Below are 18690 nucleotides of genomic sequence, written 5' to 3'. Positions count from 1 at the left end.
TCTGAATCTAAGTAGTATAAAATAGTTTGGTAAGTAAACATAACTCTAATTTCTGCTTTGTCATAGTCTGAGATTTCTAACTTCTCTGTGGTACTTTTACATCCCCATTCACACTGACTAATATGAATAAAGTTATTTCAGTTGAATTTACACAAACTTACATGTGAGGGGTTCGTTTGGCTACCAAACGTTCTGGATTTCCTTCTCTATTGCTGACCAGGAAGTGAAAGTAGACCACATTGTGAATTTACAGAACCCAATGTTTTTTTATTACCATCTGAATCAGAGGAATTGTGTCGACAAGAAGCAATACAATCTCAATCCTCAAACTAATCCGTTCCCCCGTCTCTAGGAAATCCCACAGGTTTGTGTCAAATCTAATGATTGACAGGGGAGTCAACTATGCTATCCACTTCTCAGCACAGGTTTACTCAATTGACGAAGGGAGCACCAGTGATGTCAATTTAGCAATATTGTTGCTAGATTTAGCAACTTTTCAGACTACCCTGGCAAAAAATTTTCAAACAGCACCTAGAAACAAATTTAGCTACTTTTAAAAATGTATTTGGAACTTTTAGCAACTTTTGAAAAGTGACTCAAATGCTAAAATGCATTTTCTCTCTAAATGACACAAAAATGATTTTCTCTGTCACACACTCAGTCACAACACACGTGCCTGGCTGCAAAAGTGCATTGTTGGCTGACTGCAGCAGCAGTAGTACGGGTTCGACGAGCCAAACCCAATGAATATAGTTGGTCACGAATGTTTGATCTTGAACAGAACTTACAACATCAATCAACATGTCTCAATCAAAATTGTACAGCCAGAAGTACAGAAAAGAGTCTGTACCTGAACAAATGTCAAATCATATTTTTCGCCGAGATGGCCAGTCAATTTGAGTAACGTTATTGTGTATTCTACATAATGATGTTTTACGTTATCACGCAATGACATCACAACGTCATTTAACAACTTTTAGCAACAAATCAACCTGAAAACTCTAGCAACTTACCCTGAAAATTAGTTGGCAACACTGGGGAGCACACCTCCAATTTGCCTGTCTTAGAGCTGTAATCACCAAGATTCTATAGGCAAGTGGTTTTCAGCCCTATCCATTCTGAAACATTGGCATTCAAATCTCAAATAGTGACATTTTTGTTATAGTCCAGCACAAACACACCTGGTTCAAGTAATCACCAAGTCCCTGACTTTTTGAATTAGGTATGTTAGGAGTGTTAGCACTTGTAGTCAGTGGCGGTTCTAGACCATTTCAACTGGGGGGGCCAAGCTGGGGCCAGTTGTACTGTTAGAGGGGCCAGTGACATTAGACGTTATTGTTGTCACGTCGTTTTCTTCACTGCATTGCAGGCATTAGCAGGCATAAGACCATGCTCTGCGTTGCCACTGTCTAATAACGGATGTAAAAAAAGAACGATAGCAAAAATTTGTTATGTAAAAATTATTTCATACTCCACATTTTAGGGGGCCCCGAACTGCTAGTGCTTGTAGTGGCTTCCTTACCAATTGACCATAGCCACTGCCCAAGCCTGAAATGTGGCTGTTTCAGACGCATACAGTCCACATTCGAAGTTCCCAAAAGCCAAACGGCAAAACATTCAATGAGATCCGGGGATATGGTGCAACAACAAAAAAAGGTTTCTCCTTCTTATATATATACTGCTCAAAAAAATAAAGGGAACACTTAAACAACACATCCTAGATCTGAATGAAAGAAATAATCATATTAAATACTTTTTTCTTTACATAGTTGAATGTGCTGACAACAAAATCACACAAAAATAATCAATGGAAATCCAATTTATCAACCCATGGAGGTCTGGATTTGGAGTCACACTCAAAATTTAAGTGGAAAACCACACTACAGGCTGATCCAACTTTGATGTAATGTCCTTAAAACAAGTCAAAATGAGGCTCAGTAGTGTGTGTGGCCTCCACGTGCCTGTATGACCTCTCTACAACGCCTGGGCATGCTCCTGATGAGGTGGCGGATGGTCTCCTGAGGGATCTCCTCCCAGACCTGGGCTAAAACATCCGCCAACTCCTGGACAGTCTGTGGTGCAACGTGGCGTTGGTGGATGGAGCGAGACATGATGTCCCAGATGTGCTCAATTGGATTCAGGTCTGGGGAACGGGCGGGCCAGTCCATAGCATCAATGCCTTCCTCGTGCAGGAACTGCTGACACACTCCAGCCACATGAGGTCTAGCATTGTCTTGCGTTAGGAGGAACCCAGGGCCAACCGCACCAGCATATGGTCTCAAAGGGGTCTGAGGATCTCATCTCGGTACCTAATGGTAGTCAGGCTACCTCTGGCGAGCACATGGAGGGCTGTGCGGCCCCCCAAAGAAATGCCACCCCACACCATGACTGACCCACCGCCAAACCGGTCATGCTGGAGGATGTTGCAGGCAGCAGAACGTTCTCCACGGCGTCTCCAGACTCTGTCACGTCTGTCACATGTGCTCAGTGTGAACCTGCTTTCATCTGTGAAGAGCACAGGGCGCCAGTGGCGAATTTGCCAATCTTGGTGTTCTCTGGCAAATGCCAAACGTCCTGCACGGTGTTGGGCTGTAAGCACAACCCCCACCTGTGGACGTCGGGCCCTCATACCACCCTCATGGAGTCTGTTTCTGACCGTTTGAGCAGACACATGCACATTTGTGGCCTGCTGGAGGTCAATTTGCAGGGCTCTGGCAGTGCTTCTCCTTGCACAAAGGCGGAGGTAGCGGTCCTGCTGCTGGGTTGTTGCCCTCCTACGGCCTCCTCCACGTCTCCTGATGTACTGGCCTGTCTCCTGCTAGTGCCTCCATGCTCTGGACACTACGGTGACAGACACAGCAAACCTTCTTGCCACAGCTCGCATTGATGTGCCATCCTGGATGAGCTGCACTACCTGAGCCACTTGTGTGGGTTGTAGACTCCGTCTCATGCTACCACTAGAGTGAAAACACCGCCAGCATTCAAAAGTAACCAAAACATCAGCCAGGAAGCATAGGAACTGAGAAGTGGTCTGTGGTCCCCACCTGCAGAACCACTCCTTTATTGGGGGTGTCTTGCTAATTGCCTATAATTTCCACCTGTTGTCTATTCCATTTGCACAACAGCATGTGAAATTTATTGTCAATCAGTGTTGCTTCCTAAGTGGACAGTTTGATTTCACAGAAGTGTGATTGACTTGGAGTTACATTGTGTTGTTTAAGTGTTCCCTTAATTTTTTTGAGCAGTGTATATAACAAAAAATTATTCTCCAATCAATTTAAAGCATAGATTACTTGAAATGAAAATAAATAATATGGTTTATTTATGTATGGCCAAAAGACTATACTGCTCCCGAGTCTAGCTTGGACTACAGTACCTCCGCCCCCGAAGGCCCAACTTCCTGCCTTTACAATGAATGTGCAAGTGGGGGAGCCAAAAACTAAGGTACAGTAATGCCAAAGGAATATATCTCAATCAGGTAAATACAGATCATAAAGGTACCTACTTAATATATTTTTACACATACATTCATATTTCATATATTTACAAATACATACATGGAGCTCTGTATGTTCTGTCTTTAATACAAATATGTCTGAATCGGCTCTAACAGTGCTAGTCTGGAACAAAAATGTGGAAACCATGTTGAAAACCATTGCCACAGAGACGTAGATATATAGATTCTAGACTGTATTGATTCACTTATTTACTCATCGCATCGTTGCCTCAGAAACAAGATAAATAGGGAAAGGACCCATACCTACCATATCTACCATACGATAACTTGATTGAAACATCAACTTTTGGATATACACCCATTGATTATTGAGGAATATAACTTACAAATGTCTCATGGTCTTAGTTATTAAACTGCCTACCGCATTAGAACCCAAAGCACAGTGGTGTAAAGTACTTAAGTAAAAATATTTGAAACTACTACTTAAGTAGTTTTTTTGGATATCTGTACTTTACTATTTATATTTTTGACAACTTTTACTTTTACTTCACTACATTGCTAAAGAAAATTATGTACTTTCTACTCCATACATTTTCCCTGACACCCAAAAGTACTCGTTACGTTATGAATGCTTGGCAGGATAGGAAAGTTGTAATAGGTCTTGGTGTAGCTGGTGCAGAGGAGTCAGGCGCAGGACAGCAGAGATGAGTAAGACACATCATTTTACTCAAGATATACAAATACAATTTGAATATACCTAGCCCACAATACGGACCGTACATACAACAAACAATCACTCACAAACAAACATGGGGGAACAGAGGGTTAAACAATGAACAAGTAATTGGGGAATTGAAACCAGGTGTGTAAGATTCAGACAAAACAAATGGAAAATGAAAAGTGGAACGGCGATGGCTAGAAGGCCAGTGACGTCGACCGCCGAACGTCGCCCGAACAAGGAGAGGGACCGACTTCGGCGGAAGTCGTGACAAAAGTGGTCTAATTCACACACTTATCAAGAGAACATTCCTGGTCTTCCTTACTGCCTCTGATCTGGCAGACTCACTTAACACATGCTTCCTTTGTAAAGGATGTCTGAGTGTTGGAGCGTGCCCCTGGCTATCCGTAACTTAAAAAAAAATAAAGAAATGGTGTCATCTGGTTTGCCTAATATAAGGGATTTGAAATGATTTATACTTTTACTTTTGATACTTAAGTATATTTTAGCAATTACATTTACTTTTGATACTTAAGTATATTTAAAACCAAATACTTTTAGACTTTTAATCAAATAGGATTTTACTGGGTGACTTTCACTTTGACTTGAGTCATTTTCTATTAAGATATATTTACTTTTACTCAAGTATGACAATTTACAAAAGTATGGTACTTTTTCCACCACTGCCAAAATGTAAGCCTGTTTAACTGTACTGTTTGTAAACAATGTAATTGTAAATCTTCAAAACATGGTATAACTGTGATCTCATGGATGGTCAGTCCTTGTGTCCATATGAATTTGAGAGTACTTACATTTATCCTGCCTCATTCCTCAGTTGTGGCACTTTGTTATTGTATGAAATTCAGATTTCCCCTTTAAGTGTGTAAATCGGAACAGTTCCAGTCTGGCACTAAATTACTTTGAAACGTGTTAATTGCAGAGCTGTCTGGGAGCTTCCCGTGTGAAATTACAGCCCTCTGATTCGCAGTTGTGTCGTTACCTGGCAACAACAGCAGGAAGAGGGCTGCGGTGACAGGAACTGTGCGGAAATAACTAATTGACAGAGCGCGCTTTACCATTCCTGAGAATACATAAGAGGATGAGGAAACTGTGGGGCTCAATTTGCTCAAACTAGAACTGATTATCACTTTCCTTTGTTGATATTCGGAATATGAAGTCTGTAATGATGAGGATGAAATTCATTACAACTCACTTTGAATCTTTGGTAATTGGAGAATGAGTTGATCATGTCCAGCGGGAATGATGGGGAAGGTGAAGGGATCAGTCTGCATGCTCTGATTGTGTCTACGAGTATCATTTCCTCAGAAAGTCTTACATCTAATGGCCTTCTTTTTTCTCTCTCAATCTGTCTCTATCTCTCTCTCTCTCCTCCCTCCTCTCTCTTTACTCTGCCCTTTCTCCCCCATCTCTATCTCTCTCTGTCTCTATTGATCTCAGTGGCTGCTGGAAGTAAATGGGTGGGGGGGGGCACCAACTGTGCTGTCAGTCTGCAGTCTTTCCACTCCAGCTCTTCTGCAGGGCCGATCACTGATCAATCCTTCGGCCGTATGAATCTCTCCAGTCTAATGGATTACTGTACTACCGAGTGACAGAGGAGAGGATGTTCAATATGCTAGCCTGGTGCTATAGAGCGTGTAAGATTGGAATTACACTCTCATGTTGTATTTTTATACCTTATTGAGACAGGTTAGAAGTGTAGGAGGGGAGATAAAGTCATAACGGGAACAAGAGGGGATGGAACTCCGGTCTCCGGTGGGGAGGCACACATAACATATTATGTGATTAGCCATAGCTTTGGACATACTGTTGTGAACTGCTATTTGTGTTTTATTTCAGCAATATAATCCTCATTGATATAATAGGATGACTGATGCCATTGAGATTAAAAGCATCCTAGATTGTAATGGAGATGTATCCAAAGTGTGTGGAAAGCTACCAATTAACAATTTAAGTCTTACAGTTCACATAATACACTTTTTACACGTCATTTGTTATTTGCTAAATATGATTGGCAATTTACATTATGTTTATGGTAGTTTTACCATAAACTTACTGTAATACATTTTAGGATAAGGTACGGAACAAAAGGACTCAAGTTTTTGCCCGACTAAAACTGTATTTTCAACAGATTCAATGTAATTACTTCTTTATAGAGACAAGGGGTTCCTATGAGGCTTAGAGGGCTCTGTAAACACCAATAAATGATGATAACCGCATAGTCATTCTCTGTCGATACTAATCTGAAAACAAAATGAATCTTTGTTATTATAATACACACTTGGTGGTTGTAATTTTAAAGCATATTGGATCGAAGGATGAGGTTAGTGCTGTTGTAAGCAAAAGTCCAATTAGCCCCATGTCCCGGGATTGCACTTGATCGGAGTTTCTGGATTTATTTATTGATCGCAATGTGGTTATTAGATTCTGGCAAGGTACCTATTAAAAAGATACGGAGGAGCCGAACAGTAGCTTGCTTGTGAACGTTTCATGAAGATGAACAATATTGCAGTGGGATTCAGAAATCCCTGTTCATTCACAGTCAATGGTTGCTTGACTTATTAGTTGTGTATAGCTCAACTTTCTCTTCCAGTATATCTGTTATTAGTGTGTATGCTGAAACCAAGAACACTAGTGTTATCCACCATACTTATTAGTACTGTATGCTACTGTAATTACACTACTGTAACACTACTGTAATCCGCTTTACTCATTAAACATAAACAAGTCATGTAGTTGCCGCTTTGTTCTTCATTCAAAATTGCATTACATTCCATACATGCACAACCAACAATAGTATAATAGTATAATCACTATTTTACGTGACCATTAGAGATCTCAGTTGAGTTTGAGAAATGCTATTGACATTAAAGGCATTTCTATATAATTTATTGTACAAATAATTCCTTTCGAAATTTCTATGAGAGGAACACCTCCCTTCAAGTGCCTTCCGAAACAGCTTCTAAGTTCCCTCACTTATTCATGTGTACAGCCACACTTGTTTGCTACATTATTAAACAGATAAAATGATCTGCCTGTCTGTCTCAGGAGAGCTGAACCTGCTTTTGTTCCCGCTCTCTTTATGATCCCCCCTTTCATTCCATCTCTCCCATGAGACCTTTCACTCAGAGCTGTGACCCTACCGTGACCTTTTGTCAAAACACTCTCTCTCTCGCTCTCTCTTTCAGAAACCTTTGAGTCATGTTACTGTGAAGGAGAAGCATAAACATAATCACACAAACTGTTGGTTCTCTGTAGGGATTTTGGTTGTTTTATTAAAAGCAGTTATATCCAAGATAATCACTGACATTTGACGTCATTAAGTAGTAGCCTAATTTGGTGTACAGGCTAGCAGAAAAGCATCAACACAATCACACTAATGGTTCTCTAAGGGATGTTTTGTGTGATTTGAAGCAGTTATATCCAACCTGATGGACATATCTTGGAGGTTTTGGAGTAGTAGCCTGTACTGGTGTATACTGTAGTCTACCAGGGTTTGGCTCAATTCCGTTTCAATTCAGTTCATTCAGGAAGTTAATTCTCATTCTCGTAGAATCGTTTCATATTATTTCAACTCTTGCTGCAGCACTTCCTGCCGTGACTGAGTTGAAATGGCATGAACCATGCTGCGAGTGTCTGAAATGCAGAACATAATGGGACCATAGGTCAATGCAGATGTTCCTCTATTGGTCTTTTTTATTTCTAACCGTCATACTTACACATACTGAACATTTTCAGGTCTTGGGGTAAATACTGTATTTTATTGGTTCAAGGTTATTAAGAACCATGGTCAGACGTGCACCTCTTGAACCCTTCTAGGATTCCGGTACAAATTAACATTTGCCTCCATGATGTGTAATGTGAATGAAATGTTATTACAGCAACATGTGTTGGAAAATTCATGTCATTCAAAATGTTTAATTGCATGTCTCTGTAAGGAACGACGCTGCAGAAGAGAAGCAGGTAGGCGGAGTTGACATTTCATTTGGAACAGACATGCAACAGGACAGGAACAGCGTGAGAACTGGGAAACACAAAGACAGATGACAATCAATGCAGCAGCGGGGAACAGAGCTGGGGAACTGACACATACAGGGGAGGTAATAAACAGGTGATTGAGTCCAGGTGAATGCAATATCGCTGATGCGCGTGACGAGGGAAGACAGGTGTGCGTAATGATGGTGGCGGGAGTGTGTAATGCAGGGCAGCCTGGCGCCCTCGAGCGCCAGGGGGGAGAAGAGCGGGAGCAGGCATGACAATTTCAAACACTCTCACTTACACTATCCACATTAGCCACAATATAGTGGAGGCTGCTGAGGGGAGGACGGCTCATAGAGGCTGGAGTGGAGCAAATGGAATGGTAACAAACACGATTTATGTGTGTTTGATACCATTCTATTCACTCCATTCCAGTCCCAACACTCCATTCCAGCCATTATTATGAGCCTATCAAGACACAAGGTGAGACCCAAATGCAGACACAGGAGGCAGATGGTTGGAGTCTTACAATGTTTATTAATCCAAAGGGGTAGGCAAGAGAATGGTAGTGGACAGGCAAAAAGGTCAAAACCAGATCAGAGTCCAGGAGGTACAGAGTGGCAGACAGGCTCGTGGTCAAGGCAGGCAGGCGGGTACAAAGTCCAGAAACAGGCAAGGGTCAAAACCGGGAGGATTAGAAAAAGGAGAAAGCAAAAATCAGGAGAACGGGAAAACCGCTGGTTGACTTGGAAACATACAAGACGAACTGGCACAGAGAGACAGGAAACACAAGGATAAATACACTGGGGAAAATAAGCGACACCTGGAGGGAGTGGAGACAATCACAAGGACAGGTGAAACAGATCAGGGTGTGACAGAGGCGTCCTCCCCTCAGCAGCCTCCACAACCACAATAAGATGGATTGCCCGTCTATAGTGAGCCGCTTTATGGTTGCATCCTAAATTATACCCTAATTCCCTATATAGTGCACTACTTTTGACCGGGGCCCATAGCATCTCATACCCTGGGACAGCGTCTGTGGATACAGAACAGTACCTTGTAGACATGGTGCAGTAGTGGGGCCCAGCTATTGGAAACGGAGGTTGGCTGTTATAATACTAGCCTCCTGAGACAGGTTTCTATAACTGTGCAAGATAGTTGCAGTAATAGAGAGATATGAAGAAAAGAGAGTGAGTATTTAGAGGTAGATAGCGAGAGAGCGTGAGAGAGATACTGAAAGGGAGACCAGAGAGGAAGAGAGAGAGGCAGATAGGGAGACAAAGAGGAGAGAGGGAGGCAGATGCCTAGAAAGATAGACAGACAGAGGGAGACAGGGAGACGGAGAGAGGAGAGGGAAGCAGAAAAGGAGACAGTGGAGAGGGGGAGTTAGAGAGACAGAGAGAAACTGACAGTGAGGGGAAAAAAGAGTCGAGAGAGGGAGAGAGAGATGGAAACTGACAGGATTCCAATGCGGATCAGATATCCCCACAGGAGTGAAACGACTTGCACTGGAGCCAGTGAGCAGGGGCTTGTGGGAAAAGGAGTACACCCAATCGTAGTACTTACTGACAGGCACAATGTGTTCTAGATACTGCAAGAGAGGTTAGTGTGTGTGCACGCGTGTGTGTGTTTGTGTTTGTGCATGCAAGTGTGTCTGTGCATGTTTGAGTGCACTCATGCAGAAGGGAAAACTGAGGGAGTGGTGGATCCATCATTGATTGTGTGTGTGTGTGTGTGTGTGTGTGTGTGTGTGTGTGTGTGTGTGTGTGTGTGTGTGTGTGTGTGTGTCACTGTGTCTGTGATATGGTTGTGTTTCTGTGTCGTAAGTCAGTTGAATCTATATGTTTACATGTGTCTCTGCATGTTTCCTCTTCCGACTGTGGGCGATGTGATTGGCTTTTGATTTCAGTGCTGTTTTCCTAATTGCATTGTGGTCAACCTAACACTTTATAACATGTACTGTATGGTGCATTGCCTGAGTTTAAAGGCACAATCCGCAAGATTTCCTGCAGTTCAATAGTTATTTCAATTAGATGATACGATTGTTTCAAGTACCGTTGTTATTGTTTGTTTCCGTTCATTTGCCTCCTGAGGACCTTACAGATGTAGTTATTAATTTGATCGCCCTGTTGCCGGGGAGAACTTAAAAATGTGTAGTGTATTTGAGGTTTAAAAAGGCTTCGGATGTTTGTAATTACCACATCGATTTCAGACTTGACAAAAATGTCCATGAATTATAATCCACATAATAATTCACATTTCCTGTTGCTGCAAGATTATTTTCCTGCTGTAGCAAACTGGCTTAAATTAAGATACTACACCTGTGTCTGAAAAATGTCTTTGCAATTGGATTAGGAACATTTACATCGGATAAGAACATTTAGTTAAATAGCAATCAAAAAGACACATGTGCTCTTATCTTCTTATGGGAAGTCACATAATGTTAGCATATAGTATATTTTCTATGTAAACATGGTAATTGAACTGACAGTTGCAACAAGGGTTCCTACTGAACAGAACAGCTGAGGTAATTAGAGCCCTCAACAGATCTAGGATAGAGCCTTCAACAGATTTCCCAACCCCAAATCATGTTTAACCATAAGGAGGACACCAAACAATCTGACCCTGGACCAGTGGTTATTGGGGCAATGGACTCTGTGACCGCTCACAGGAGACAGGGAGAGAGAGAGGGAGGAGAGAGGGAGAGAGAGGGGAGGTGGGATAACAGAGGAGAAGCAGCAGAGGAAAGAGAGTGAATGCACAAAGTGTTGGTCAATGAGGAGGGTAGAGAGTGGAAGGGAAGAGGGAGAAGAGAGAGAGCAAGCAGGAGAGGAAAGGAAAGAGAGAGTAGTAACGCGAGAAATAGAGAACGGAAGATAGACAGAGGGGTGTGGAGAGTTTAAAGACAGAGAGAGGAAGAGAGAGGGGGTACATCGAAAAATGTAGAGACAGAGGGGAGAGCTTAGCACGAGAGAAAGAGGGAGTGGGAGAGCGAGAGAGAGATAGAAGGGGGAGCGAGGGAGAGGTGAAGCAGAAGAGGAGAGGAAAAGAGAGAGGGCTAGCGAAAGATATAAAGACAGATGGGAACAGAGACAGAGTGAGAGAAAAAGGAAGTGGGATAGGGGGAGGGAGAAGGCAGCAGTACTACATTATCTCTCCTTGTAAAAAAAGGAAAATCCCTGCAGTACATCTCCCCCTCCTCATTTGCTGACAGATGATGTTTAGAGGTCTGACTCAGGCAGGTGGCAGCGGTGGGATCCAGAACACAGTGGGCTTGCATCCCCAATTGCATCCATTTGGGACACCGTCTGGGTAGTACTGGATCAGAAAGTCAAGGACACAGAGTGAGTCCCAAATAACACCCTAGTCTCTATGTAATGCATTACCTTCAACCAGGTCAAAAGCAGTGCACTATGGGCCACTGTTCAAAATGTGTGCACTATATAGGAAGTATGCGGACATCTTGGAATCATCCAAACACAAAAACATGGTCGTGCTCAGAGCCATACTGCATGACATAGCCATTAGTCATAGTGACAAGGGCTCAACAAGGGCATTACATGCTGGAAAATGGATTATAGCCATATACAAATATTACAACTTTTTATGCTTATATGGTGACTTTCAATATTCAAAAATCTGAAATCATGTTCATCCATTTCTTATACTGTGTAGTTGTGACTAATTTGATTAAAAAAATTCCAATACATCATTATTGCATCACATACAGCTTACATTTAAGGTCAAAGTATTGCATCTTCATTATCATTTCCCGCCAATCCGCTATCAACCCTAATCAAAGAGCCCCTACTGCATATACAGTAGCCAGCAGGCGCTGTTATTATCAATGAGGTCAGTGGCATAGTGATTTTGAACAATGGCTGATGGTGTGTGTTTCTCATTGTTGGCTCGTAAACAGGGACAGACTGGGACCAGAAATAGGCCCTGGCATTTCTAAAACACTGGCACAATATTTTTTCTCGAGGGCCCCACACTTGCCCATTTTGTTTTCCCTTGAGGCTCTATTATTAGCCAAATAATGTTATTTCTGCATGGAAACTCAAACTTAGACAGACCTGCTGGGCTATATGTGGACCAGACCATCTGGAATTTGCCAGAATTTCCCTATGATCAGTCCATCTCTGTCCGGGTGCTGAGTCAGGTCTCTTCTCAATCTAAAGCCTTGGGGGGGCGACAGAACATCAATAACTGAACTGGGATCAGCAGCGGGGCTACTCTAGGCTCTCCCCTCTGCACTGCACTGTAATGTAATGTAACAAGATGACATCAACACTGAACTGGGATCAGCAGTGTAGATCTGCAGTACTAGGATCTCCCCTCTGTAGTGTATTGCAAGTAATAATGTAATTAATTGAGAGCCCAACCATGGTTGACAAATCAATCTGCTATCGGTGCTACATGACATCAATACTGAACTGGGATCAGTGCCGTGGATCTACATCACTGTGTTTTCCTCTGTACTGTAATGTAATGACATTAATACTGAACTGGGATCAGTAGTGTTGATCTATTAGGCCCGAGAGCAGACAACTTCAATGTCAATCCGTGTGCAGGGCCTTTTAAATGACAGTTTGATGCATATACAAATCAAACGATAAAAGGCCAGTTGATTTGATTGATCATTGCTCTGAATCACATGCACAGTGAGGCTAGGGTGCATATGTGTGTGTAGGTGTATGTGTGACTAAGGAACACACTCTCTAAGTCAAAATCTCCTTTCCACACTCTCACAGGCTCTCCAACCCTGAGCTCTGACAGATGTGTGTGTGCATGTGTGCTTGTGAGTAAGTACATGTGAATGTGCGTGCATGTTTCTATATTTCCTCACATACACCACACACACACACTCACGCACACACATACACTCACACTGTACATAGCCTAGGCTCTCTTGGCTGCCGCTGTGGGAGCTGTGTCTGTTGGGCAGATAGAGGTGGGCTTGGTGGTGATAGTGAGTGGTGGTGTGTTAGTGAGTGGTGGTGGTGAGTGGTGATAGTGAGTGGTGGTGATGATAGTGAGGGGTGGTGATGATAGTGAGTGGTGGTGGTGGTGATGATAGTGAATGGTGGTGGTGGTGGTGATAGTGAGTGGTGGTGGTGACAGTGAGTGGTGGTGATGATAGTGAGTGGTGGTGGTGGTGATAGTGAGTGGTGGTGGTGGTGGTGGTGGTGATACTGACTGGTGGTGGTGGTGGTGATTCTGACTGGTGGTGGTGGTGGTGGTGATTCTGACTGGTGGTGGTGGTGATACTGACTGGTGGTGGTGCTGTTAGTGAGTGTTGGTGGTGGTGGTGATAGTGAGTAGTGGTGGTGATGCTGACTGGTGGTGGTGGTGTTGGTGCTGATAGTGAGTGTTGGTGGTGGTGATACTGACTGGTAGTGGTGATACTGACTGGTGGTGGTGGTGTTGGTGCTGATAGTGAGTGGTGGTGGTGGTGGTGGTGATACTGACTGGTGCTGGTGGTGTTGGTGCTGATAGTGAGTGGTGATGGTGGTGGTGGTGATACTGACTGGTGGTGGTGGTGTTGGTGCTGTTAGTGAGTGGTGGTGGTGGTGATACTGACTGGTGGTGGTGGTGTTGGTGCTGTTAGTGAGTGGTGGTGGTGGTGGTGGTGATACCGACTGGTGGGGGTGGTGTTGGTGCTGTTAGTGAGTGGTGGTGGTGGTGATACTGACTGGTGGTGGTGGTGTTGGTGCTGATAGTGAGTGTTGTTGGTGGTGGTGGTGGTGGTGGTGATGGTGATACTGACTGGTGGTGGTGACACTGACTGGTGGTGGTGATAGTGAGTGGTGGTGGTGATAGTGAGTGGTGGTGGTGACAGTGAGTGGTGGTGATGATAGTGAGTGGTGAGTGGTGGTGGTGATAGTGAGTGGTGGTGGTGATAGCGAGTGGTGGTGGTGGTGGTGAGTGGTGGTGGTGGTGGTGATGATAGTGAGTGGTGGTGGTGGTGATAGTGAGTGGTGGTGGTGGTGATAGTGAGTGGTGGTGGTGGTGATACTGACTGGTGGTGGTGGTGTTGGTGCTGATAGTGAGTGTTGGTGGTGGTGATATTGACTGGTGGTGGTGATACTGACTGGTGGGGGTGGTGGTGATTCTGACTGGTGGTGGTGGTGATACTGACTGGTGGTGGTGATACTGACTGGTGGTGGTGGTGTTGGTGCTGATAGTGAATTGTGGTGGGGATACTGACTGGTGGTGGTGTTGGTGCTGATAGTGAGTGGTGGTGGTGGTGGTGATACTGACTGGTGGTGGTGATACTGACTGGTGGTGGTGTTGGTGCTGATAGTGAGTGGTGGTGGTGGTGGTGGTGGTGATACTGATTGGTGGTGGTGATACTGACTGGTGGTGGTGGTGGTGATACTGACTGGTGGTGGTGATACTGACTGGTGGTGGTGATACTGACTGGTGGTGGTGATAGTGACTGGTGGTGGTGGTGTGGTGCTGTTTGTGAGTGGTGGTGGTGGTGATACTGACTGGTGGTGGTGGTGATAGTGAGTGGATGTGGTAGTGGTGATAGTGATAGTGATAGTGAGTGGTGGTGGTGGTGATAGTGAGTGGATGTGGTGGTGAGTGATGGTGGTGGTGATAGTGAGTGGATGTGGTAGTGGTGGTGATAGTGAGTTGTGGTGGTGGTGATAGTGAGTGGTGGTGGTGGTGATAGTGAGTGGTGGTGGTGGTGATAGTGAGTGGATGTGGTAGTGGTGGTGATAGTGAGTGGTGGTGGTGGTGATAGTGAGTGGATGTGGTGGTGGTGGTGATAGTGAGTTGTGGTGGTGGTGATAGTGAGTGGTAGTGGTGGTGATAGTGGTGGTGATAGTGAGTGCTGGTGGTGGTGGTGTTGGTGCTGTTAGTGAGTGGTGGTGGTGGTGGTGGTGATACTGACTGGTGGTGGTGGTGATAGTGAGTGGATGTGGTGGTGATAGTGAGTGGATGTAGTGGTAATAGTGAGTGGATGTGGTTGTGGTGGTGATAGTGAGTGGATGTGGTGGTGATAGTGAGTTGTGGTGGTGGTGGTGGTGGTGGTGATAGTGAGTGGATGTGGTGGTGATAGTGAGTTGTGGTGATAGTGAGTGGTGGTGGTGGTGGTGATAGTGAGTGGATGTGGTGGTGATAGTGATAGTGAGGGGATGTGGTGGTGGTAGTGATGGTGATAGTGAGTGGTGGTGGTGGTGGTGGTGATAGTGAGTGGATGTGGGTGGTAGTGGTGGTGATAGTGAGTGGTGGTGGTGGTGATAGTGAGTGCTGGGCATTAGCACCAAGCAACTAGCTATGGTGCAAGTGGCTTTATCAGGGGATGATTACACTCAGACAACCCCAGCTTTAGTGCACCAAAGCCAAAGAGATCATAATCTTTAGTGCCCTTAGCTTGCCTGCCAGCCTGGCAGAGTCTATCCACCAGCTGGGTTGGGGCTTGATGCATGGACATCTCTTGGAGTAGGCAGATGGTAGTTAGAGCATGGTGATGGAGAGTGGTAACACCAGGGTTGTGGGTTTCATTGCTTCATGGGTCAAATATACTGAATATGTGTTTCAAAGTTATTTGTAAGTCAAATGACACCCTATTCCCTATATAGTGCATTGCTTTTGTAGTATTTTATTATTGGAAAAATCTGCTCTGCCAAAAAGAGGAAGCCCTGGACAAAACCACCACTAATGATTATACATGTGATACAGTTGATTTACTTCTTGGTCATTGACAGGGTTACATGAGAATATCCCAACCTGTACAGATTTTTTGGAATGATATGCCATTTAGCAGACACATCCAAAGTCGTGCTTGCATACATTTTTCTATGGGTAGCGCCAGCGGGAATTGAACCCACGATCCTGATGTCAGAAGCACCATGCTCTTCTACTGAGCTATATAGGAGAGGAATAGTGCTGTTTGTAAATATCAAGGAAAAATATGTTTGGCGCTCTTATCTGTCAGGTACTGAGATGAGTCATGAGAGCAGCCGTAACCATTTGCATTTTGGTGTTTGAATTTGATTATGCAAATACCGTATCATGGACAGGGACTGTCATTAAACATGAACTGTTGGCATGTTAAACCTGTAGATAAAATGCCCATTGTGGCAGAGATAATGGTCTAGTAATCTATAACTGACTATACTGCAACATTATTTTGCTTTCCACTGCATGCTGTAAAATTAGATCTGTTTCAGTTGTACGAACATGTACATTACAATGTAACACATATGTTGTTACCTAGTTCTGTCAACTCAGCTTGATTTCCCGAGTTGACATAACTTCACATTTTATCTCAGTGAAAAGAAATATTGTTTTCAAGTTGAAACACTACACATTTTACAGTTAATATATAAATTATGATGTTTAAAAACTGCTGAAATGTTTTGTTTTTACAAGTCAAATAGAGTAGGCAATTTGAAATGGAAGCTACGGTTTAACTACCATGGTTTTGACAATCTGTGTGTCCCAAGCTAGGCTTGGGCAGTATACTGTATATACCGTATACCAGGGTATTTTGAAATACAGATGGTATGATTTTCAATACCATCAACAACAAAAAAGTTGGGGTGCCCAAAACCTTGTTAACTGTATAAGTTACATATCTAAGATGTGCCTATGAAATTATCTCCAGCTCAGGGCTCTAGCCTGGCATTTGGTTCGCTAACTTGCTAGCTAAGTGGCTAGAAGTCAAGATGAACTTCTTGGTTCATTTGTAATGCTGAGCTGTGTGTTTCAGACTGCACACACAGAAGTCTGTCTAGAGTGGTAAACAACATGTCCAACAGAACACGTTATATAACTGATCAACACACACTAGCACACACACACACCCCATGTATGCATATACGTACGCATGCCAGTTGCATACACACACACACACACACACACACACACACACACACACACACACACACACACACACACACACACACACACACACACACACACACACACACACACACACTCTCTCAATCAACACAGAGTGACACGAGGGTGACCTTTGCCATTCTCCCTATGGGTAAAAACTTCCATGTGTAATTTGAGCACCGGTCAAGTCATGACTTGACATGTTCAGTCAGCTGTTAGGGATGCAGTGAGGGGAAGGAAGCTTTCCATCAGCTCCAGTCAACCTGGTGACATTAATGGCTGCGTCTCAATAGTGCAGAGTGGCCTCCTTTCCTCACCTCCTTTCCTACGTCTGCACTGATCTGACATTTGAATAATAAAGCGATGCACAGGTGAAAACAATATGCCTCTGTCATTATTGAGTGAAGTTTAGAATGACATTTGTTTCCCTCACCCTTTTCCTATTTGTTTTGATGTCCTTTGGTTTGGTCAACCAGGAGGCTATTCAGTTGAGTTTGTTGGCAGTGGAACCATAGTCAACACACACATTTCCTCTGTGAGGTTATGTAAGAGTTGTGATGCAGAACAAAACTTCTGACTCATGGTTGGCACAGAGTACATGTCATCTTGCTCTCTGGGTTCACGCACTGTGGACTTCGTCACTCACTGAAAAAATGGCATGCAGTTGCTTATTCTGAACACACGAGTGCATGGTTGTCTTCCTGTTTCTGCAGACATGGCCAAAACCTGACAGATTGTTCCACTGACCTGGCCTTCCGTTGTGAAGATCTGTCCAGCATGACTATTACAAAATATATGTTGTTGAACAGCACAATTTCATTACTCAGACACATTTTGTGCCAGTTTCTGCTATTGAGATATTAATGTGTTAAAAGCTGAAAACCACACAAAACACCCTAAATATGTTAGATTATTGACCAATCACATTCTGAATCCGACTTTGTGCATCTGTGCCAGGCCCCCACACTGTGGCCCACAAGCAGCACACTATGAAAAGTTCAACTGACAGCCAGCAGGAGGAATATGAAACAAGGAAAACGTTCTCTTCATCTCAATGAGGTGAACATTTAATTGCTAAAGTTTTAGCCCTGATTTATACAAATATTAGGTGTCTAAGACGGGTTTGATCCTGTTTCTTCCTGCACTTGCTGCTAGGTTAGTCAAGTTAGATAGCTAGCTAGATAGTTAGCTTGGTTGGACTGTTCGACCAACACCGATATACTCTCATAAATGTGAGGCTGACACAAAGCTTGGTTAATTCTCTCAATAAGTGTGCATTTGTGAGGCGTCCCAGTAAATGTATTTTAATAACTTTACTTTCATTCTTGTCTAAAGGTACTGGGACATATTCAGCTTGGTAGTTAGCTAGCCACATGAGAAGGAACAGAGCTGCTTGTGTGTGCGCCGTTGCTGTGACCTTTTCCCACTCTCGTTTATGGCAGAATTGAGTGGGAAAAGTCTCAAAATGCTAACAAAACCTCAGTGGCAAAACTCCCCAAAGGCAGCCTGAAAAGTAGCTGAATTTGTCACTAGCCTCTTTTACCAATAAAAGTCGCTGGAGGGGTCTGAAGAGTCGCTAAATATAGTGACAATGTTGCTAAATTGGCAACACTGACGACAATGTCGCCATTCCCCTGGAGGATGAGAACCTGCGCTATTG

The sequence above is a fragment of the Salmo salar genome, chromosome ssa04, assembly GCF_905237065.1.
Source record: "Salmo salar chromosome ssa04, Ssal_v3.1, whole genome shotgun sequence".
NCBI lineage: Eukaryota > Metazoa > Chordata > Actinopteri > Salmoniformes > Salmonidae > Salmo > Salmo salar.
The sequence above is the reverse complement of the archived record's forward strand: the minus strand, read 5'-3'. Positions refer to the sequence as shown.